The sequence below is a fragment of the Lactuca serriola genome, chromosome 8 (assembly GCF_051521515.1).
Source record: "Lactuca serriola cultivar US96UC23 chromosome 8, Lser_US96UC23_V15, whole genome shotgun sequence".
Taxonomy (NCBI): domain Eukaryota; kingdom Viridiplantae; phylum Streptophyta; class Magnoliopsida; order Asterales; family Asteraceae; genus Lactuca; species Lactuca serriola.
The window spans coordinates 5753025-5778078 of NC_136415.1; positions in this window are offsets into that span (position 1 = coordinate 5753025).

Here is a 25054-nt window from a genome sequence, read left to right on the forward strand (position 1 = left end):
ATAAGACGTTATCTATGCTTTTCAAACTCATACACCTTTCCTTAGATAGCTCACATGTGTGTCTAAACAATTTTAGAACTTACAGCCATAAGTCTGAAATGTTTAGACCCTTTGTTATTTCTCACAATTCAAATTATGAAGAGGGATGCCGTAATCATAATTAAATTGGAGAATGCAAATATCACAATTCTATCTCCTTAAAAACTACTTAGTGAATTGGAGAGAAACCTTATTACACTTAGATTTTATGGTGTATGTATTCCTATCCATGTGAATTTGTCATAACCATAATCACAAGACAAGGTTAGTGACAAATCCAAACTCATATGGACTGAACTTGTTCAATCTTAATTGCGTGTCACCTGGCAGCATAAGGTCCTGCCATCTCTTCCAAGTTGTATGTAAACAACTGAGAACTCATAGAACTCACATGCATAGTCAACCAACTAGAATGGCACATAAACAAGAATATGTCAACACGATAGGTTACAAACCTCAGGTCGTGTGCTAGTGTTTAACAATAGGTTTTATTCTTGATTAGTTCTTGAAACTTTTTCAAGATCTTTAAGACTCCCACTGACCTCTTGACATATATGATTCTCTTGTCATGAACCATTCCTTGACAAAACAAATATTTAAGAGTTACTACGGATTCTTATCAAGTTAAACACTTCACACAATTGGTCTTAGTTGGTCATTGTCCTTACCAAGACATCACAACTTACCAATTTCAAATGTACAAGAGTAAGAAACATTTTACTCTACATTTCATGAGTGTTTTAAACTTTCTTAAGATTATGTCACTCAAGGTTCAATCTTGGAGTATGACTCTAAGACTCGATTTGGAACGAAGTATGATTCACCTTTTTGATTTAACCATTCCAAAAATTCATGATTCCTCTTCTTAGCCATAGAAATGCACTAAGATGACCTTATAGGATCAACTGTGATATGGTTTTCATAATCATTAAGATTATCATAAAACACGATACTAAAGTACTGTCACAACTGGAAATTTTGTGTTATGTAATCTATACATTCAAGCTAATGTGAATCAAAAACTTAAGAACATGTGTAACACCTATGATTATGACTTCAAAAACTTCAATCAAATACATTATACAAGTACTACAAATATTCACCAAACAATTGGAAACCCTAGAAGTCCTTGTTTAAGTCCACTTTGGACTAGGACTCCCTTATTGGATCCAAATGGACCAATAAGCTTCCAATTAGACTATCATGGGCTTAGAACCCTAATTGGGCTCTAATTGGACCCACACTAATTTATTTCAACATTTTGGGCCATATTGGGCCTAGAATGAAATGAATTGAAAGCTTTGATCCATGAATACCCTAAACTAGTTCAACAAAAATGGAAAAATCATACTATATTCTTTTATGAGAAAATTCACCCAAATTAACTCTAATATTGGGCTTAGGGGCAAAGGCCCAAATTCTTCCTTTTTCCCTTTCAAATTCTCAGCCCAAGGCCCAAGTCCAAGAAGAAATGGAAGAGTTGACTATTTGCTTGCCACCTCATTAATATCCAACATGTTTCCATGCACAACTCATACTTCTAGGAGAATATCACTTCAAAGATCACATCTCTTCTTCCTATCTCTCTCACTCTCGGCCATACACCCACATACACTCACCAAAAATCTCTCATACTCTCTCAAGAACATCCCCCCCCCCCTCTCCACTCAAAAATCTCGAGTTTTAGGAAGCATTCAAGAGGAAATTTCCACAAATTCTTCATCTAAGGTAAGATTATGCATGGATCTATGATTTAGATTCTTTTTGTTATCAAAATCCCTTCCTAATCTATGCAAAAATCGTGATCTTGCATCCTAGAACCATCTCAAACTCGAGATCTACCAAGGAAAGGTGCTAAGGCCAAAAATCACCAAGTTTTCTTCCATCTTTTCTTCCAAAAACCGAAAATCACACCCTAAGGTGAGCTTCATACCCCCTATTTTCTGTTTTTATGAGTTTTGTGGGGGGGGGGGGAATACAAGTGAAAGTGTAGATCTATATGTGTTTTGTATGCCTTGTATGATTTCCATGCTTACATGTATGCTTTTGTGTGTTATAATGTTGGATCTAGCCATAAAACCCCTCAAAACCGAGATATATCTTATGTTAAATGATTTTAGCATCAAATATATTTCTACATACAAAGTGTTTCAAGAAAAATAGCTAAGTAGTTAGTAACAATTTTCTTTGGGCTAAAAACACAAATTTTGGGCCTAAAATGTGAAAAATACAAAATTAAGGGCCCAAATTGACATACCACGAATTCTGATGGATGAGGTGTGCCAAAACAGTTTCAATAAAACAATTTCTGGAAATTTACTCATTTAGAGGATTAAAAACATAAATTTCAAGCTTAATGGGCTAAAAATGACATTTTCGGCCCAATGAGGCCCATTATGCGAGATTTCCTGTTTTGGAGGGTCAAAACTGTATTTTTCTGTAAAACAGTGGACTATAATTGTTCCAAGTCCTTTTCAAAGGTTTAAAATGCTTTTAAATTTAAAAAGGACCAAAATTGCAAAAATCTTACAATTTGGGCCAAAATTATCAAAGTTGTGAAAAAGAAGGGTTATAACCGAGAAAATTGCATTTTCAGGGACTTAAACTGTTTTCTATGAAAAATATGCTGAAAAATATTAATTTCAATAATTTTTGGTGTTAAAATGTCAAGAAAATTGATTTAAGGACCAAACCGGAAAGTATTCAATTAAAGGGGTGAAAAAGTAAATTTTACAAACAATGAGGGGCTGAAACAGAAAACTTTCAAGGCTAATTCAATACATGCAATTTGATCAAACAATGGTACCGCGACTATCGACGAAATACAATACACTACAATACCAAAATCGTTGTAAAACGAATTGGTTCGGTCTCGAACCAATGAAAATCCGAAACTACTAACATGGCGACACTACGATACATACAAATAACGTTTGGGAACTCAATTTACATGCGAGTGTGCACAGACGTCTACGCACCATCTTTGGGCCCCAAAAGTGTAAAATCTTGTTTGTTGGGCCTAGCTAGCCCAACGACCTGATCTTAAGGCCCGAAGACATTTTTTTTCTACGAAGTGTTGGGTTTCACCGACTTGGCACAACGTAGAGGGACTTTCAATGGCTTGTATACTATTGGTCCCCAAGGGTCCTTTGGTATTGCTAGTAAAGTCTACATTTTTTGCGAGGCGGGTCGGGGACCCCTCGTACACATTTTATCCCCAACCGGTTAATAGAGTCATAGAGGTCTTCGTGTCCTCTTTCTCTTCGGATGTGGGACTACACATGGTCAGGGCGGTTGGATAACGTGATTAGTACGGACGACGCCTATGGGATCGTTAGTATAGCTATAAACTGGTCGTTGTGTAATGCGTGTTTGTAGCAACTAATCATGCTCAAAATAATCCAACGTCGCCTGGGACTGACACTATACGCTATGCAATGGTTTCAATGTAACTTCATGTAATTCAAGGAATTAGGAAAACTTCGGGTTTTCCTAGGGTTTTCAATACATACAGATTTGAAATGCATACAACTTCAATGAACAATTTTTTTTTTACAAGTATAGAAACAAACAAGCATACCTATGGATCTTCACAAACGTTTTCAAAAGCTTTTTCTTTTCAGAAAATATCGGATTTTCTGGTGGTTTTCAAACAATACAAACATTGGATTTCAAACACTACTTATGAACTCACCAACATTTCATATGTTGACGTTTTTCAAAATACTTGTATTCTCAGGGAACCAGTGAACCAAAGGAAATCATATTCAGTGATGGCTTGCAGTGTATTGATGTACGAATCGAACAATTTATTTTTGGGAATGTAATGTTTAAACAATATACTTCATGTAAATTCTACTGGTTGTACTATATTAATGCATGGTGACGAATGTTGTTATGTTTCATATATTCAATGTTATGGTATTCAATTGAGTCACGACAGCCCCCGGACGTTTCCGCCGTCTGGTTCGGGGGTGTGACAAGTACTCTCCCATCTTTTCAGATTGGAGAAACTTTTATCTTTCTGCTTAATTTGATTCTTCTCATTCGTTCTTCCATACATTGAAACTTTTCCAATGATTTAGATTTATACTTAAACTTGTAAGCATAACCATATTTACTAAACTTTAGTAAATCATGACGAATAGTCTTATCGTTCTCTGTGGTGGACCTGACCAACGCACACCCAGTGTACCCTATCCCCTGGTCCTTCATTTGACTCACATATACATATGAACAGGGAATTAGTCTTAATTTCCTAAAGATGAAGGTTCTCAGTCATCACACAGTACAAGTTGTATGATTCCAAGTTTCTATCCAGCTGAAACTTAGGTGATAAGAATCTTTCCTTATTTGGTAAATTCTCGACACTACCACAAACGAAAGAATCAAACCATATCGAACATTGCTAGAATATATATAAATATTAATTTTCACAAAGGCCATTGTAAGGAGATATAGAATAAAACAAAATCAAATTTTTATTTATTTATAAAACGCGGAAAACTTTTCCTTACAATGCAATTACAAATGAAAAATATGTTTCTAAATATTCCTAAGCAATCTATCATAACTCTTAAGCAGCAGTTGAAGAATCTAATCATTGAACCATGCGACCGAAATCCATTTCTTTGCAATCAGTCTCAACTTACTCTTCTTTTAAGCTTCCTTTGATTCTACAAAACATCAAAATGTAATTGCATTACATCATGTATTAAGAATCTCCAAATTGGAACTTAATAGAGTTAGATAGTGGATTTTACCTGATGTAGAGTCATACACTCTGACTTTACCATCCTCGTGGTCCTTTAGGTAGATACGGCAACTTCGCAACCAATGCCCCTTCTCTTGGAAATAGAAAGATATGGACTCTTTGGAATGATACACGGGATTATCTCAGACTTATTCTTTCTCTTTACCATCTGGTCAAATAACTTGACCATGGCTGATCCCTTTCTACTGGGAAGAGAAAGCTTTTTTGAACTTCCAACGTTATCATTGTCAATGTCCATGGAAGTTTGGGAAGTAAATCTTCCAATCAAATTTGCTTTTACCAGTGCGCCAAATCATTTCCGATTTAGTAGCAACAAGCAAATGGGTAAAATCAATAAGGGTCATGTCGTGGTCTGTCACATAGTAGTCCTTAATGAACTCACTATATGACTCGGGAAGTGATTGAAGAACCCAGTTAACAACCAACTTCCTTGATACTTCGACACCTAACTCTCCTAACTTGTCAATATGTAACTTCATCTCCAAGACGTGAGCACATACAGACTATCATGCCTGCAAATAGGGCTTTAGGTGACCTTAAACTTGTGGGTTAGGGAGAATAATTGGAGGAGGTGGAGGAAGTGAAGTTCCACTACAACACGAAGAAGGGATTAATCTTTCACCTTGATCTCCTTGTGGAAAATCATCTTTATAAAGAAAGGTTTTTCAAAAGATTCGGGGAGACCATCGTTGTCTGAATAGACATCGATAATGGGAGAAATTCAAGTTTAGTTGATTTTAGTCCTTAATATAACACCCAACATGAAATATTAAGGCTAGGACCCAACACAATATTTTACAATTCGGAAGAGAGATGCCGTAATCCAATTCCAAAATATTTGAAGGTAGATAAATGATGATTTACCAATTTCCACCATGAAAAATGAAATTGATTATTAAGTTTTTAATGGATTGAAATTCCTAGATCTTTTGAGATTCATTGAACTATTCAATGACATGTTTAAATCTCGATTATGCCCTTCAAGTTTGTGACTGGGATGTCGAGGATCACAAACAAGGTGTGAATAACCATGCAAATTAGCTTGGTACACCCAATGTTACAAACCACCTAATCAATGTGCCGGTTAACCACACACACTCAATTGATCTATGATTAACATCAAACTAACCTTTACCACACACTGTTAGTTCTAGATTAGTGTGTCGGTTAACCACACACGCTCCACTAACGACTTAACAAGGTGCAAAATGCAATTTCATGGGTTAGCACCAAATTCACATTTTCCCGAGTAACTAACATTGGGAATTTTTAAGTGTTTAGTTACTTAGTATTTCATTATACTTTTAATGAGAATTTAAATGTCTTGTCAAAACCATTCAGCTAACGACCCTCCACCTGTCAAGGAGGTGGTGGCTCAAAGTGGACACCCATTAAACTGTCATTTTATAGGCAGTAACCTTATACCCCCCCCCCCCCCCCCGTATAGATCGGCTTCGTGAATGAGGACTACTAACGGTAATACTGAATTATCTTATACATATATATATATATATATATATATATATATATATATATATATCATTATTAAACTTATAATAATATAATAGTATAAGGGGTTGAATTTTAACTTTTAAAACTCTAGGGTTTAATTTGGCCTTAAAGTATTCATAAGTGAAACTTTACAAATTCCAAAACTTGAGGGCAAGTTTTGAAACTTGTCAAAACTTTTTGTTTCCATAACTTATGAGTTTAATATGGATTGTATGAAAAACTTTTCAAGTTCCATAACCTGGGGACAAGTTATGGAAGACTTTAAAAACATTTAAAAGAAAATTTTTTCATTTTCCATAACTTGAGGACAAGTTATGGAGTTCATAAAGGGCATTTAGATCATATTTTTTTTAACTAACATAAACTATCAAATAATATATCTATGATCTAATTAAACTCATAAGTCAAGATAATTCATATCAACCATTTGCAAGAAATTAGCCTATCATATAAACTAATACAAATCTTGAAAATATGACAATTATCTTGTAATTGGATGAGGATAAGTATTTTCATAATATAAAAATCAAAATTTTATCAAAAAAACAATTTATAGTAATTATCCAAATCCAAATTAAGCCAAAAAAATCCAAAAAATCTGCCATACCCGTCACCACCTCGTGGTAATTTTGACCACCTCGTGGTGATCAGGCAGAGTAAAAAAAAACGATTTTCTTTAGCTTTGAAAAAATAACCAAGCATCAAATATAATAGGAAACAAACCATGGATTTGATACCACTGTTGAGTTTTGGTATACTACAACACCCTATGGTGCACATACAACCCTGAATGCTTTGGATCTATGTTTTCTCTAACTATACATGCAATATTGTTTCCAAAGCATTAAGCCTACAACTAGCATGCAATTGACATAAACAACATAGAAATGAGTTATAGAATTACCTCTTTGTTGTAGCTTACAGTTTTGGCCTTTATGAACTTAGCACCAATAGTGTGAATGCCTCATAGAACATGTAGTGGTCGATTTTGGATGCTAAGAGCTCCTTTTATAGTGTGGCAAGGATTAGGGTTAGCACCATGTAAACCCTAATACCCATGACTCTTCATATTACCTAGGACCCATGGGTTAAACCTCCATGGACTATCCATGGACTACCATATTGGTTTAGCCCATCCAAAATAACATAAGCCCACACCATAAGAATGATTGATTTACCAAATCAATCCCCTTACATTTAATTAGTCTCTTTTGATCACTAAAGTAATTCCAAATTAATTCTTGATCAATACTAATTAAATATGATTTCATATTAATATATTAGAACTTATAATATATTAATAAATCATAAATTACCTTTTCTCAAAAGTCCATCCTATCATATTGTCCTGGTGATATGCAACCTAAATGGACCATGCTACTCTCGGGTCGAGTACATACCAATTATAGTTATGGGCTTAGACACCTGATCCAACAGTTTCCGCCAACTGTGCCTAGCGTGACAGAGATGAATTTTGTTGTGCATGCTCTGTAGGTGCTTGAACTTTCCTTTCTTCTCGACATAGTGTGAGATGCAACCGTGGGAAGTGCCTCTTTGTGGTCTGGTGAGAGTGTCACCCGGGCTTTCTGGCGTGCCTTTCAACTTTGCGTCTCACACCATCACTTGGGATGCCGTTTGGTGCATCAGAGACACCTGTTAGTGTTCTCCCATAGGAAAGCTTGCGTGGTGGGAGGATTGGCACTCTACCTCTAGATTTGGTGCTTCTGGTGCCTACTTCCTTCATTCCACAAGGTTTTGGTTCATATTTTGCATTGGCCAAAATGTACTTTGAATTTCGAATCGCTCTATGGCTGGGCACGACTCGACCATCGATTGTGGGCCTGGCTGGTGCCCTTGCCTGTGAGTAGGCGCTTCTTTGCTTTGCGATTTTCACTTCATACTCTGGGTGACTCATCTTTAGGTCAGAGTGTGTTTCCTTCTGTGGGAGAGATGTTGTGAGCCAACTGAATACATGTCTTTGTTTTTTCCTGGACTTGTAGGTCAGCGCTTGTGTTGCTGTCGTTCTCCGTTGTGGATCTTCCACCTTCTGGCAACCTTCACTCTGAGACAATTGGGTTTCTCGTTTCCTTTCTTGTTAGGCATCATATCCATTACCTGGATTGGTTGCCACTACCATTGCCTATCCGTCACCCATGCTGAATTTGAGAACATCGTGAAGAGTAGACAGAATCGCTTGCAGCTGGAACAGCACTGTCCAGACTAGCAGAATATTGTGATCAGTCGGGCGGTCAACAACCAAGAATCGAGCGCCCTTGTTATCTGTTTGGTTCCCTCATGTGACAACCCAAACATTTATTGCCTTCTATCCATGTTAAGGGTGATTTTATTGGGTTTTAAGCCTGGTACACTTAAGGAATGAGTGTTAGAATGTACCTGCTAGAGACATTGTGCAACAATCCAAGCCTTAGGACCACCAAAAAGAGTTCACGGCCACAACACTTGATTTTACGGCCGTAAACTCAAGGTGGGCCGTAAACTCCCCCCCATAAGACTCCTTCTCTTCAACTTTTCTTTCATTATTTAACTTCCACCTCAAGAACACTTCCATTCTCTCTCAAGTATCATCAAGTTCTTCATCTATATCCTCCAAAAATGTGAGTGATTATTCCCTCTAGTTGTTGTTATCCTTCCTAATCATGCCTCATTCTCATGATTCATCCATAACAACATCTTTTAGCTAGATCTTCAACTTTCACCAAGAACTCCAAGAGCACACACTTGGTCTTGGTGGCCGAAAACTCATCAAAGGCCCTCAAAAGTGTGAGTATTCCATCTATCATCTAGTAGTACATGTTAAACACTAGACCATAGACTTGAAACATCATCAAACTCAACATCAAAGAGAGTTTACGGCCAGGAGTTTACACCATGGCCGTAAACCCTTGTATTTGTCATGATTTGAGCCTTAAACACTTATAGACCCTTGCTAACCCTTGGAACACTTGAACCTTTGAAGCCCCTTGCCATTATGACCCAAATTTAGACCATTTGGAGAGTTTACGGCCCAACACTTTATTGTGGCCGTAAACACCTCAACACCTTCCAATAAGTTGGTTTTGCTCATCCTTGTGTAGAGCAATGGTCCCTCAAGTTTCCCTAGCATTTAAACACCCTCTTATGCACATTTTACCATGAGTTTACACCATGGCCGTAAACTCATCGCCGTAAACACCTTTTCTTTGCCTTAAACATCCCTTAGATGAATGACATGTGATTCTAACACTTGGTCCAAGTGTTTCCTAGTCCCCATGGGTGTTTCCTTGCATGTTAGTTGCTTAAAAACACTATATTCATGCAAATACTTGCCAAATATGTCATTTAGGACTCGTTTGTGTTTCAGGACTTCATTTGTGGAACTTCTCATCCTTACACGTATATTCATTTGAATCACCCACATAAGGTGAGTTCATACCCCTATAATGAATATTTTAACTGTTCTAAATGCTTTTAGGGGGGGGATACAAGTTGAACACAATGATAATTGTGTAAATGTTTGTTATAAACATCTTTCAAAAGATTACTTATGTCTTTTATAAGAAATCAAAACATTTCAAAAACTCTTTTTAAGTTATGTACTTTATAGTTTAACAAAACTCCGTTTTTAAAGTGCAAGCATAACTTAGTAGTAAAATGAGTCTTTTCAGTAACAGTTCAAGTAAACATACTAGTAAACTATAGTACATATAGTTTAGGGTTTTAGTTCATACTAGATACTAGAGCATACTATAAAGTGAAACAGGGAGGTATATACAATACATCAGAAAGAACATACTAAGATACTATAACAGAACGAACATACTAAGATGTTATAGCAGGAGAACACTACAGGATCTAATTATACCAATGAATCACTAACTCATTTTTCTAAACAAAAGGTGATAGTTAAATTGGGTATACATGATCGTATAACTTTAATGTGGATTTACACTGCCTAACAACTGGTTTGCTGAAGTCGCGTTTGGTTCCCATAATCTCTTGACAGGGAGAGCGTATAGTATGGGTACTAGCCTTCACATTATGACCTTAATAAAACATACATGTTTTAAGGTAATCAGTACATCAGGGTGTCAATTCAAAAGACAACCGGGTACTTCCATTTTCCCATTACTTTCATTTTGTGACAGTTCCACTTGAAAGTTAATGCAAACTATTTTCGAGTCAAGATAGTTATAAACTAAGGAAAACTTACATTTTACAAACGACAAACAGAACAGTCGAGTCTAGTACATTCAGTCGAGAAGGGGCCTATAATGCTAACTTTATGATTCCTTAGTGTATGCATTAGGGATATATATTAATTGGATCCGACAAGTAGTAGGATGTGTGCCTTCCGCTTCATTTCATGTTCCTCGTTTGGTTGTGGGCTTAGAGCAAATTCACCCAACCTACTATCTATCCGATCTTAGCTACATGATGAGTTTATAAAACTCTTTGATCGATTAGATCTTATAACAGGTAAATCAAGAAAGCGAAAAACAGTAAGATAAAACACAAGAATGAATCGGAACGTGTCGAATGATTCAATTGATTCAATCCTCAGCAAAGCTCGATGAAGAACTTCCGCTGTAGAGGATATTAGGGTTACAAAAGATAAGAACAATGAACACTATTAAAATCTCTATCAAATCTTACGTTCTAGGATGCATGCAAGCATCTATATAAATAAAACCCTACAAAATAACTCACGGATGGACAGGCCCATACCGGAGATTAAATGGACTAAATATTGAGCCCAAGACGCAACACCTTCTGGACCTAACACTACATATATGTTCCATATACACCAAGTAATCATAAGGGGTACCAGGTATGGGCCATGTCATAGTATACAAATTCAATACACCGTTTTCTTGTACAAAACATACTTTTCAATTAGAACATTTGGTAGACAAAACTAGAAACTTACCAGTAAAAGGGTTTAATCCATTTTATTAAACCAATATAAACTTAAAGGACCGTAGGTGGTTAACTCTATAATACCTTATTTTATACATCAGGGTTATATATAATTAGTACCCGATAAGTAGTTGGATGTGTGCTTTCCGTCTCATTTCTTGTTCCTTGTTTGGTTGTGGGCTTAGGGCAGATTCACACAATTAACTATCTATTTGATATTAGATTATATATAGCTAGTATAAACTAAGTGATTATAGAAGGAACCACTATGGTTACCATTTTTACTAAAAGAAATAAGGGTTTTCTTAAAGAATTTTTTCATCAAATATAAAGGAACTATTACAGTTAACTCCCTGAGTACCAAGTGAATACGCCAGGGTTATATACAACAATGATTTAACAAACAATGGGATGTGTGCTTTCCGCCTCATTTCCTGTTCCTTGTTTGGTTGTGGGCTTAGGGCAGATACACACAACCGATTGTTTGTTTACTCTAAGTTTTATATAACTTGTATCCATTTAGTACTCATAGAAAGGATTGTAGAGTCATTTCTACTTATCTTTCAACAAAGCAGGAAATATAGGATTTTCGGGAGGAACAGACGAACTTTTCTAAACAGAACTTACAACTTTCTACAACTTACTTACACCACTAAAATCTTATGAACTCACCAGCTTAAATGTTGATCTACGCGTTCAAAATAACTTGTATTCTCAGGAAACCAATAGACAGGTACACGCACTAGGATTTAGAAGATGGAGCAGTATAACTTCAAGTCTTGTTTTGTTATTTACTTTGTAGTCTATGTTATGTGTGTGAGAACCCAACGTTATTCCGTTATATAATTCCGTTTTCGCTAACGGACTATGTCGTTCTATAAAAAGTCCCGTAAATTGGAGTCGTCAAATAAATAAATATTAATTTATTTAATTATAATCCATATGATTATTAGTTCGTAAAAATAAATATAACTCGTTTATGTTAGCCCTTTTAACGAAATGAAGTTATATTATTATATTTTACCACTTAACCCGGGTAAAAAGTTTAAACCCCGTTAAACTTGAGCATCTGGTAGTCGTGTACCGGGTGCAATACAAGAGGCATATATAAGGAAAGTGGATACCACCTTGCACCCTTTTACCACCCCAAACACACTCTCTCTCACTACTTTCTCTCTCTATACCCGATTTCGACTCCAAAACCGCAAATTCCGGCTTCCAAACATGAGGTTTTCCTCCCTAACTTGTTCTAAACTTGCATCAATGTGTTTATAGCTGAAAAATCGTATGAATGAGGGGTAAACAAGGAGTTTACGGCCTAAGAAGCTCCTTAGGCCGTAAACACCCAAAACATGGCCAAAAGTCCAACTTTTCCTTCCTTTAGGCTTGTATACTAATTAGGGATTTTACCTAGAAGTGTTTGGCCATCAAAACATTAGATTTTGAAGCATAAAAGAGGGTTTACGGCCCAAGCACATTCTTAGGCCGTAAACACCCTTTTTCCATGTAAAATTGCCCCAAAAACTCATCCAATGCATGTTAGACTTGAGATATGAATTTAGGAAATGCCATTTCGAGTTTAAGGCCATCAAACATCACATTTTAGGGGGTAATTTAGAGTTTACGGCCCAAGCACAAGCTAGGACCGTAAACTCCCCCAAACATCACCAAATGAGGGTTTAAAACCCCAAATTGGCCCTAGACCTTCACAAGAAAAATTAAGGGATTGATTTAAGACCTTTGGCATCAATTTTGGAGAGTGAACAAGCGTTCACGGCCAAGCCATGAGGCTTACGGCCGTAAACTCCCAAGGAGTGGCCTTTGGGCTGTAAACTCCAAGGGAGTAAACTCTTGGACTCCCCCATAACCCCTTTTGGTCTTGTACAATCCCCGAGAACCACTTCCACTCCATAAGACCCCGAATCAATGTTAGGATATGTAAATGTTTTAACAAAAAGCATAAAATGACTAATATCTTGTAAAACACATATCTCACATGTTAATAGGGTCCTAAACGGTGTACAAGTCCTTAATTGACACCAAACGCTCAACGGACACTTTTACCCGATTTACCCGACTTCAGGTGAGTTCATACCCCTTTATCACACCTTTCTAATGTTTTCATATGTTTTAGGGGGGGATACAAGTCAAATATACATTTTCATGGAAATCAATCACATGTGATTTACTATCCGTAGTTCAAATCACATGTGATTTATCACTATGCTTTATAAAAGAACTTTACGCTTTCAAAACTACTTTGGAAAAATAAACTATTTTCTAAATGTTGTCTTTGGTCAAGATTTTTATTAAATTACTTTTCTTATAAAATGTATCCACACTAATATATTTATATAAGTAAGACTTGAAGGACTTAGGACCGATAGCTCGCCTTATTTCCTGTTCTTGTTTGATGTGGGCTTAGGGTATTTGTTATCCGTCTGACTGTCGTTGATTTCTTAGTTATATATCATGTATATTGGTGTTAGATATGAGCATTTTCATCTCATTTGATGCCAATATTACTTAATTGCCATGAACCATACACACTAAGTTAACTATAATAGGTATAGTTAAGGTCACTACTACTCGTAACCGCTACTACTATACATACTATAATTCATACTATTACAAAACGATACACGAATAAGAGAACACACTATGAACTACATAAAAGACTACTACACTATATTACAAGAGAAAGCACTAATCCAGAAGATAACACACTAATTCTCTACAAGATACTCTACGCGCTACATACTGTAACCAGAGCTTTCCGGAAGGAACGCGACGCTACATGTATAGATCTATACGGGGCAGACACTATTAGATCCTGACTGTTAACTTCAGTCCGAGCCGAACAGGCCCAGGGATGGCACTACTTCACTACACTGTGTATGACCGGGAAGGTCAAGGGATCCTCTATTACTTACACTATTGGTCACATAAAAGGAATACACTATATCCACACTAAAATACTAGGACTAAAGTCTCAGTTAATATCCCGAAGTAAAATAAGTATCTATTACTAATGGAAGTTCGCACCACTATCACTGTCAACAGGCATAACCTTTCATTTACCTACACTACATACTGGAGATTTAGTACCACGCTTTTACAATAAACAGTTTTCAATGATAAAACTTACATGTAACTTAGAGTTTTTCACTTACGATGTGTTTTCTGGAAAATATAGGATTTTCTAGAGTTTTCTACTACCTATAAACGTAAATTACAGTTTTTCCCACTATATGTTCTAACACATTTTATACAAAATTCACACTAAATTCTTATGAACTCACCAGCTTTATGCTGATACTCATTTTCAAAATAACTTGTATCCTCAGGTCAAAGATAGTCAGGTACAGGTGCAGCATTTTGGAGAAGATGGAGCATACAAGATCCATCTCTTATTTTTGTATTACTTTTGGTGCCTATTGAAACTTTACAGAACACACTTGTAATTAAACTCACTATGTAATGAAATGGTTGTATGTTTCTTGTTTTTACTATTATGCAATCGTGATGATACTGTACATGACGTCCTCCACCCCGAAACGTATTCCGCCGTTATCGGTTTTGGGGTGTGACAGATTGGTATCAGGGCATTGTTTATAGTGAATCAAGTATATCAACATATAAAAGATATACAAACTATAAACACTTCGGGACTAAAACACTCTGACCAAGAATATATACTGTTAAGTATTTAAAAGATTTAACTAAGTATATATACGCACACCTCTGTAAAACACAGTAGTCAGTATCGCACTAGAACAGAACAAAAGTATTAAGATTGTTGGACAACGCAATTGGTCTTAGAGACATATAGTCACATCTGGGGGGATGTAGCCTGATCAACTATGTTTTTCTGGGAGTGACTAGCATGTGCCTTAGTTTGGTTGTGGTGTTGCAACAAGTCTAAAACTTACCAACACTACCACAATAACGTTAGAACAAGAATACTATAGGAGTATTCTGTATACCACTAACTACATAGGTGTTAACTAAAAGGGTCGTTACTGGTAGGACAATAGTTGCTAAGTGGATACACCATGGTTACATGTGACTAGGGCGCTATAGACTCAGAATCTATAGCCTTTGCTTCATTTCCTGTTCTTGTTTGATTGGGGATCTGAAGTTAGGGTTGCTTATTCGAAGGACTATCTTGCTTCGGTTGCATGTAATTGGTATGCACTACGCAAGTATTGGGTCGACTAATAACGATTCATCTTATAAGTATCTTAGAGTAGTACGTCTATTAACCTTTCTTTCCCCCTTTCTCGCATAGATAGCATGGCTGGCTTTCACCATCCCGGCGATCCGTACTATCCAAACCAGGGCAATGGAGGATGGCTCGATGAGGAGTCAGACGATGATCACCCGATCCCTTTGGATGATCATCATGCTGAAGGCTTCTCGGATAGCTCCAACTCCGAACCAGAAGTTAACAACCAACCCCCTAAAGCTCCGAACCCCAACCCCCATCCGGCATTTCAGGGTCCCACTCCTATGTGGGCCATATCCTTGCACCGATGGAGCGAGGAGCAGGGCCAGCCTTTACCTTACAATAGAGACCGAAGCTTCTACAACATAAGCGAAGGAGGATCATCGGACTGAGTTCTGCCCATCATGGTCCGAAGGATTGCCAGGAATGTCGAGCAGGGTCAAGCAACCATTGGTCGAGTTGTAGAAGTGGATGCCAACTCGAATCTCAACACTGTTCGCATCCGTCAACTTGAAGAAGCCATGGACAGGACAAGGAGGACCAACGAGGCTCTGCAGCACCAGCTAGCTGCATCCCGGGCCGAGGTTAGGGAACTTCAAGCACGTCAAAGGATTCATGATCGACACCTTCAGGAAGTTATGCGTCAACTAGCGGATCTTAGGGTTCTCCCAACAAGTAACCGTCGCCCGTAGAAGACGTCTAGTTACCTCACTCTTTTGTCTAAAGGACTAGCCTTTCCTCTTATTGTTCCGTAGATCTTTTGTCTGTGAACCTTCCTAGCCTTAAAAGTACTCTAATTAGACCTCTAAACTGCCAACATTTTCCTTATGGTTTGATGTAAGACCTACGGTTAGGTCAATTTTCATGAACTTGTATTACATCATTAATACCAGTAAATTGGCAGTTAACTACTCTATTACTATGACTCTCATTCTGATCTTTGGATTATGTTGATTTAATCCATGAAACACTCTATTCATATTCGCAATAGACTCTTACTATTGCTACCATTTCTATGATCTTCCAGTGAAAGATGCCTCCACGAAAGCGTCCGAATAGAGGAAGACCAGCAACTCAAACCCCTCCTCCACCACCTCCTCCTCCGCAGTTCGATCCAGTGTTGTTCCAAACGGCTGTGACTGCAGCTGTGACAGCAGCCATGGCTCAAATGAACTCCGGTGATGCGAGCGGTGGTAACTCTAGATTTGGTGAAGTCCACCAAAGAGTGCAGGGATGCACTTATAAGGACTTCATGAACTGCAAACCTACCTTTTTCGATGGCACCGGAGGAATTCTAGCATTGTCTCAATGGTTCGAAAGGACTGAAGTTGTCTTTGAAATGTGCTCTTGTCCCGAAGAGAGCAAAATCAAGTTCGATACTGCCACCCTCACCAACAGGGCCTTAACATCGTGGAACAGCCATGTCAATGCACTCTCCTTGGTAACAGCCAATGCCATGGGCTGGGACACTCTGATGGACCTCATGAGAGGAGAGTACTGCCCTAGGGACGAAGTTCAGAAACTTGAGGAGGAACTCTGGAACCTCAAGATGAAAGGGACTGACATAACAGCTTACACGGCCAGGTTCTGCGACTTGGCGGCTATGTGTCCCAACATGATCCCCTCTGAAAGCAAAAAGATCGAACGATACATCTGGGGTTTAATGCCCCCGTATCGAGGAAATGTTCTAGCCTCACGTCCTACCACCTTCGACAGCGCCAAGGAATTGGCCCAGAGTCTAATCAATCATGAAGTCTCTTCCACTCCAGCAACAACAACTACAACTACCACTGCACCACCCGACTCAGCTGACAAAAAGAGAAAGCGTTGGGATAAGAAGAAAGGCAAGAAAACTCAAACCTCCTCCAAGGATCAACAAATTGTGGTGGTCCATGCTGCCACCACTCCAGCCACTCCTGCACCGACAAAAGCTTATGTTGGGAATATGCCCAAATGTCCCAAGTGCCCTTACCACCACAACGGCCCCTGCCGTGAATTGCAGTGTTCCAACTGCGGCAGGAAGGGCCATACTGTCCGATTTTGCAGGGCCCCTCCCAAACCTATCTCGCAAGTTCCCGGTTCGGGAGTGACCCAGACTTGTTATGGCTGCGGTGAAGCTGGTCATTTCAAGAAAAATTCTCCGAAGGCTGGGAATGCTGGGGGAACTGGAAGACTACTCGCTATTGGTCACAATGAAGCAGTAGCGGATCCCATAGTAGTCACGGGTACGTTTCTTCTCAACAATTCTTATGCATGTGTCTTATTCGACAGTGGTGCAGAAAGAAGCTTCATAACCCAAAACTTTAAACACCTACTTAAACAATCCCCACAACCACTAAAAGAAACATTCGTTGTAGAAATGGCTAACGAGAAGACCGAAGGCTCTAATGAAATCTACATAGGTTGTACCCTCACTTTAGACGATCACTCATTTCCAATCGATCTTATACCAGTCTCAATCAAGAATTTCGATGTCATTGTTGGTATGGACTAGTTGAGTCTTCATCGCGCCGATATCCTATGCTTCGACAAAGCCATTCGCCTGAATCTTCCAAATCACGAAACTCTATTGATCTATGGAGACAAACCCGGTACGAGCCTTCGTATCATCTCCAGTATTCAGGCCCAGAAATACTTGCGTAAGGAATATCGTGCCTTTCTTGCTCACGTCGTCGACACAAGCCAGAAAGTGAAAAATCCGAGAGACATCCCCATTGTATGTGAATTCCCTGATGTCTTCCCAGAGGATCTTCTAGGTATACCTCCCAAACGTCAGGTTGAGTTCAGAATCGACCTAGTCCCAGGAGCTACCCCTGTAGCTAAGTCGCCCTATCGTTTAGCGCCTGCCGAGATGCAAGAACTAACCGGTCAACTTAACGAGCTGCTTAGCAAGGGCTTCATAAGACCGAGCTTCTCACCCTGGGGAGCTCCGGTCTTGTTCGTGAAGAAGAAAGACGGATCGTTCCGTATGTGCATCGATTATAGGGAAGTCAACAAACTCACGGTCAAAAATCACTACCCTCTCCCTCGTATCGACTACCTATTCGACCAACTACAAGGGGCGAGTTATTTTTCCAAGATTGATCTCAGGTCTGGATACCACCAGTTACGGGTGCTTGAAGAGGACGTTCCGAAGACAGCTTTCCGAACCCGTTACGGGCACTACGAGTTCGTGGTGATGCCCTTCGGACTGACTAACGCACCCATGGTATTCATGGACTTGATGAATAGGGTATGTCGTCCATACTTAGATCAGTTCGTCATCATCTTTATTGATGATATACTCGTCTACTCTCGGAGCGAGGAAAAACACAAGGGTCATTTACGACGAGTCCTGGAAACCCTGCGATCAGAGAAGTTATATGCGAAGTTCTCTAAATGCGAATTTTGGATCCGAAGAGTTGAATTCTTAGGACATGTGGTCAGTGAAGAAGGAATCCACGTGGACCCCTCCAAAATTAAAGCTATCGAGAACTGGTCAGCACCAAAGACGCCTACAGAAATTCATTAATTTCTAGGCCTCGCTGGCTATTACCGCAGATTCATTCAAAACTTGTCTCGGATTGCGAAACCTCTCACCATGTTGACACAGAAGGGCGTAACATTCGACTGGGAGGAGAAACAAGAGAAGGCATTCCAGACCCTGAAGCGAGCCTTATGCACCGCACCAGTATTATCCTTTCCCAAAGGAACAGAAGATTTTGCTGTATATTGCGATGCATCGAATCAGGGGCTCGGTTGTGTCTTGATGCAACGAGGTAAGGTCATCGCCTATGCCTCGAGACAGCTAAAGACACATGAAGTAAACTACACTACTCACGACCTCGAGTTAGGAGCAGTCGTCTTCGCACTAAAAATCTGGAGACATTACTTGTATGGCACGAAGAGCATAGTGTACACCGATCATAAAAGCCTCCAACACATATTGAACCAGAAAGAGCTCAACATGAGACAACGCCGGTGGGCCGAACTACTCAACGACTACGACTGTGAAATTCGATATCACCCGGGGAAAGCCAACGTGGTAGCAGACGCCCTAAGTAGGAATGAGTATTCTGGTCGAAGAACCAAGTCGTTAACAATCACTATCCATTCACATCTATCCACACAGATCAAGGAGGCTCAGCTTGAAGCCTTAAAGCCTGAGAATGTGACGGGAGAATCCCTGCATGGAATGGATAAGAGTTTGGAGGTCAAGGGTGACGGAGCCTACTATCTCATGGACCGAATCTGGACTCCACACCACGGAGGTTTCAAAGATTTGGTCATGAAGGAAGCACACAACACTCGATACTCCGTCCACCCACGTTCGGATAAGATGTATCTGGATCTCAAAAAGCTATACTGGTGGCCTAACATGAAAGCAGAGATAGCTACCTTCGTGAGTAAGTGACTTACTTGCGCGAAGGTTAAGGTCGAATACCAGAAGCCATCAGGTCTCCTTCAACAACCGAAGATACCGGAATGGAAGTGGGAGCGGATCACGATGGATTTCATAACCAAGCTGCCCAAGACAACGGGTGGGTTGGATACCATTTGGGTCATCGTCGACAGATTGACCGAGTCTGCACACTTCCTACCCATCAAGGAAACGGACAAGATGGAGAAGCTCACAAGAACGTACCTTAAGGAAATAGTACGGCTACATGGCGTCCCTATATCTATTATCTCAGACAGAGATAGTAGATTTACCTCGAGATTTTGGCAATCACTACAAAAGGCACTAGGGACGAGGCTGGACATGAGTACAACCTACCATCTGCAGATTGACGGACAAAGTGAGAGGACGATCCAAACTTTAGAAGATATGCTGCGAGCCTGTGTGATCGACTTTGGTAAATCGTGGGATACACACCTACCTCTTGTGGAGTTTTCCTACAACAATAGTTATCATACGAGAATCAAAGCAGCTCCATTCGAAGCCCTCTACGGCCGGAAGTGCAGATCCCCTATGTGTTGGGCTGAGGTGGGTGACACTCAGTTAGCTAAAGGACGAGTTCCTGACAGCGCTCTCACTGGTCCGGAGATCATTCGAGAAACGACCGAGAAGATTGTGCAGATTCGTGAACGATTAAAAGCCGCTAGGGATCGACAGAAAAGCTACGCAGACAGACGAAGAAAACCCTTGGAATTCCAGGTGGGAGACCGAGTCCGTTTGAAGGTCTCGCCCTGGAAGGGCACGATACGCTTCGGAAAGAGTGGAAAGCTGAACCCAAGGTACATAGGGCCCTTCGAGATTCCCGCTAGAATCGGCCCCGTAGCTTACAGACTCAACCTACCCCACGAACTAAGTAACATACATCCTACCTTCCACGTCTCAAACTTGAAGAAATGCCTATCCGACGAGACTCTAGTTATTCCACTTGACGAGATCGAGGTCAATGAGAGCCTCAACTTCATGGAAGAGCTTGCGGAGATTATGGATCGGGAAGTAAAACGAACGAAACAAAGCCGCATCCCAATTGTGAAGGTTCGGTGAAACGCCAAGCGGGGACCGGAATTCACTTGGGAGCGCGAGGAACAAATGAAACTCAAATATCCCCATCTTTTCGCATAGTAGTTCTGTAATAACTTTCTGTATAAATTCTAAATTTCGGGACGAAATTCCCCTAACGGGGGGATGATGTGACAACCCAACGTTATTCCGTTATATAATTCCGTTTTCGCTAACGGAATATGTCGTTCTATAAAAAGTCCCGTAAATTGGAGTCGTCAAATAAATAAATATTCATTTATTTAATTATAATCCATATGATTATTAGTTCATAAAAATAAATATAACTCGTTTATGTTAGCCCGTTTAACGAAATAAAGTTATATTATTATATTTTACCACTTAACCCAGGTAAAAAGTTTAAACCCCGTTAAACTTGAGCATCGGGTAGTCGTGTACCGGGTGCAATACCCGAGGCATATATAAGGAAAGTGGATACCACCTTGCACCCTTTTACCACCCCAAACACACTCTCTCTCACTACTTTCTCTCTCTAGACCCGATTTCGACTCCAAAACCAAATTCCGGCTTCCAAACGTAAAGTTTTCCTCCCTAACTTGTTCTAAACTTGCATCAATGTGTTTATAGCTGAAAAATCATATGAATGAGGGGTAAACAAGGAGTTTACGGCCTAAGAAGCTCCTTAGGCCGTAAACACCCAAAACATGGCCAAAAGTCCAACTTTTCCTTCCTTTAGGCTTGTATACTCATTACGGATTTTACCTAGAAGTGTTTGGCCATCAAAACATGAGATTTTGAAGCATAAAAGAGGGTTTACAGCCCAAGCACATGCTTAGGCCGTAAACACCCTTTTTCCATGTAAAATTTCCCCAAAAACTCATCCAGTGCATGTTAGACTTGAGATATGAATTTAGGAAATGCCATTTCGAGTTTAAGGCCATCAAACATCACATTTTAGGGGGTAATTTAGAGTTTATGGCCCAAGCACAAGCTAGGACCATAAACTCCCCCAAACATCACCAAATGAGGGTTTAAAACCCCAAATTGGCCCTAGACCTTCACTAGAAAAATTAAGGGATTGATTTAAGACCTTTGGCATCAATTTTGGAGAGTGAACAAGAGTTCACGACCAAGCCATGAGGCTTACGGCCGTAAACTCCCAAGGATTGGCCTTTGGGCCGTAAACTCCAAGGGAGTAAACTCTTGGACTCCCCCATAACCCCTTTTGGTCTTGTACAATGCCCGAGAACCACTTCCAATCCATAAGACCCCGAATCAATGTTAGGATATGTAAATGTTTTAACAAAAAGCATAAAATGACTAATATCTTGTAAAACACATATCTCACATGTTAATAGGTTCCTAAACGGTGTATAAGTCCTTAATTGACACCAAACGCTCAACCGACACTTTTACCCGATTTACCCGATTTACCCGACTTCAGGTGAGTTCATACCCCTTTATCGAACCTTTCTAATGTTTTCATATGTTTTAGGGGGGGGATACAATTCAAATATACATTTTCATGGAAATCAATCACATGTGATTTACTATCCGTAGTTCAAATCACATGTGATTTATCACTATGCTTTATAAAAGAACTTCACGCTTTCAAAACTACTTTGGAAAAATAAACTATTTTCTAAATGCTGTCTTTGGTCAAGAGTTTTATTAAATTACTTTTCTTATAAAATGTATCCACACTAATATATTTATATAAGTAAGACTTGAAGGACTTAGGACCGATAGCTCGCCTTATTTCCTGTTCTTGTTTGATGTGGGCTTAGGGTATTTGTTATCCGTCTGACTGTCGTTGATTTCTTAGTTATATATCATGTATATTGGTGTTAGATATGAGCATTTTCATCTCATTTGATGCCAATATTACTTAATTTCCATGAACCATACACACTAAGTTAACTATAATAGGTATAGTTAAGGTCACTACTACTCGTAACCGCTACTACTATACATACTATAATTCATACTATTACAAAACGATACACGAATAAGAGAACACACTATGAACTACATAAAAGACTACTACACTATATTACAAGAGAAAGCACTAATCCAGAAGATAACACACTAATTCTCTACAAGATACTCTACGCGCTACATACTGTAACCAGAGCTTTCCGGAAGGAACGCGACGCTACATGTATAGATCTATAAGGGGCAGACACTATTAGATCCTGACTGTTAACTTCAGTCCGAGCCGAGCAGTCCCAGGGATGGCACTACTTCACTACACTGTGTATGACCGGGAAGGTCAAGGGATCCTCTATTACTTACACTATTGGTCACATAAAAGGAATACACTATATCCACACTAAAATACTAGGACTAAAGTCTCAGTTAATATCCCGAAGTAAAATAAGTATCTATTACTAATGGAAGTTCGCACCACTATCACTGTCAACAGGCATAACCTTTCATTTACCTACACTACATACTGGAGATTTAGTACCACACTTTTACAATAAACAGTTTTCAATGATAAAAATTACATGTAACTTAGAGTTTTTCACTTACGATGTGTTTTCTGGAAAATATAGGATTTTCTAGAGTTTTCTACTACCTATAAACGTAAATTACAGTTTTTCCCACTATATGTTCTAACACATTTTATACAAAATTCACACTAAATTCTTATGAACTCACAAGCTTTATGCTGATACTCGTTTTCAAAATAACTTGTATCCTCAGGTCAAAGATAGTCAGGTACAGGTGCAGCATTTTGGAGAAGATGGAGCATACAAGATCCATCTCTTATTTTTGTATTACTTTTGGTGCCTATTGAAACTTTACAGAACACACTTGTAATTAAACTCACTATGTAATGAAATGGTTGTATGTTTCTTGTTTTTACTATTATGCAATCGTGATGATACTGTACATGACGTCCTCCACCCCGAAACGTATTTCGCCGTTATCGGTTTTGGGGTGTGACAATGTGAACCACATACTTTGTAAACACTTGCTTTCTAATGAAATGGTTGTTCATTACTTTGATTACTATGATGCATGTCTTGTGATACTAAACATGACGTCCTCCACCCCCGAACGTTTCCGCCGTTTCGGTTTTGAGGTGTGACACATCATGACTGATCAATGTAAATGGGAGTGACTGTTCCTAGTGGCCAGATGCCATGACCGGTGAACCCAACTAGCGGGCCCTGGCGTGGTAGCTAGATGTGCTTTTTCCATTCAGTTGGTAACTGCCGAAGGCAGTGTTCATAAATCACGTTGACCCTGCTTCCGATATCAATGTACACTTTCTCAACATGGTTTTGGCTAATGAAATCGGTGATGTGCAAAGGGTCATTCGGATCCCAGTGTGCTGACCGAGGATCGTGCGTTGAAAATGCTATATTGACAATGTTTTAATGGTATGCATGCGCTCCTACGCACTGGCTCGGGTTGCTACATGGGTGGGGCCCTATGATGGTAAGTATCTCGACCCTTCTTTCGTTATCCTTGCCCCCATCCTTTTGATTTTTGGGCTGGTGTTTATCCCCATCGAATTTCCCCCTGAGGTCTTTTTCTAGTCGACTATATTTCCCACTAGTTGTTTCTCATCAATCTCCCACTTCAATACTATACACTCATTGGTGTCATGCGTTTTGCTTTGATGATACTCACAGAACTTGGTTTTTTCTTTGTTCTCCTTGGATGGAGTCTTATTGATTGTGTGGACATCATTGTGTCTACTCTTGATATCATCCCTATTGAATGGTCTATACCGACGTGACATGTGCCTGGAATGGCGGTTGTGTCTCTGGTAGTTGCCATCTTGCCTCTCTTGCTGAACTGGGCTTGTTCGGGACACCGTTTCCTCCGGTTTGAGATAGATGTTAGCTACGGCTTTGATATTGGCCTCTTTTTGTTCCCCCCTCGATTTGACGCATGTATTTTTCCATACGGAACTTGAGTTCGTCCCTGGATCTAGGGACTATTCCTTGCATCTTCCTCGATATGGGTCCAGGAACCAAACCTTGGGCGAAGATGTCTGCCACTAGGAACTCCTCATGTCCTGAAACGTTCAAGGTAGCTAGTGTGAATCGGTCGTAATAGTCGTGGATCAATTCATGCCATCATAGAGTTGGTGTCCCCTTTTCCTTTTTCT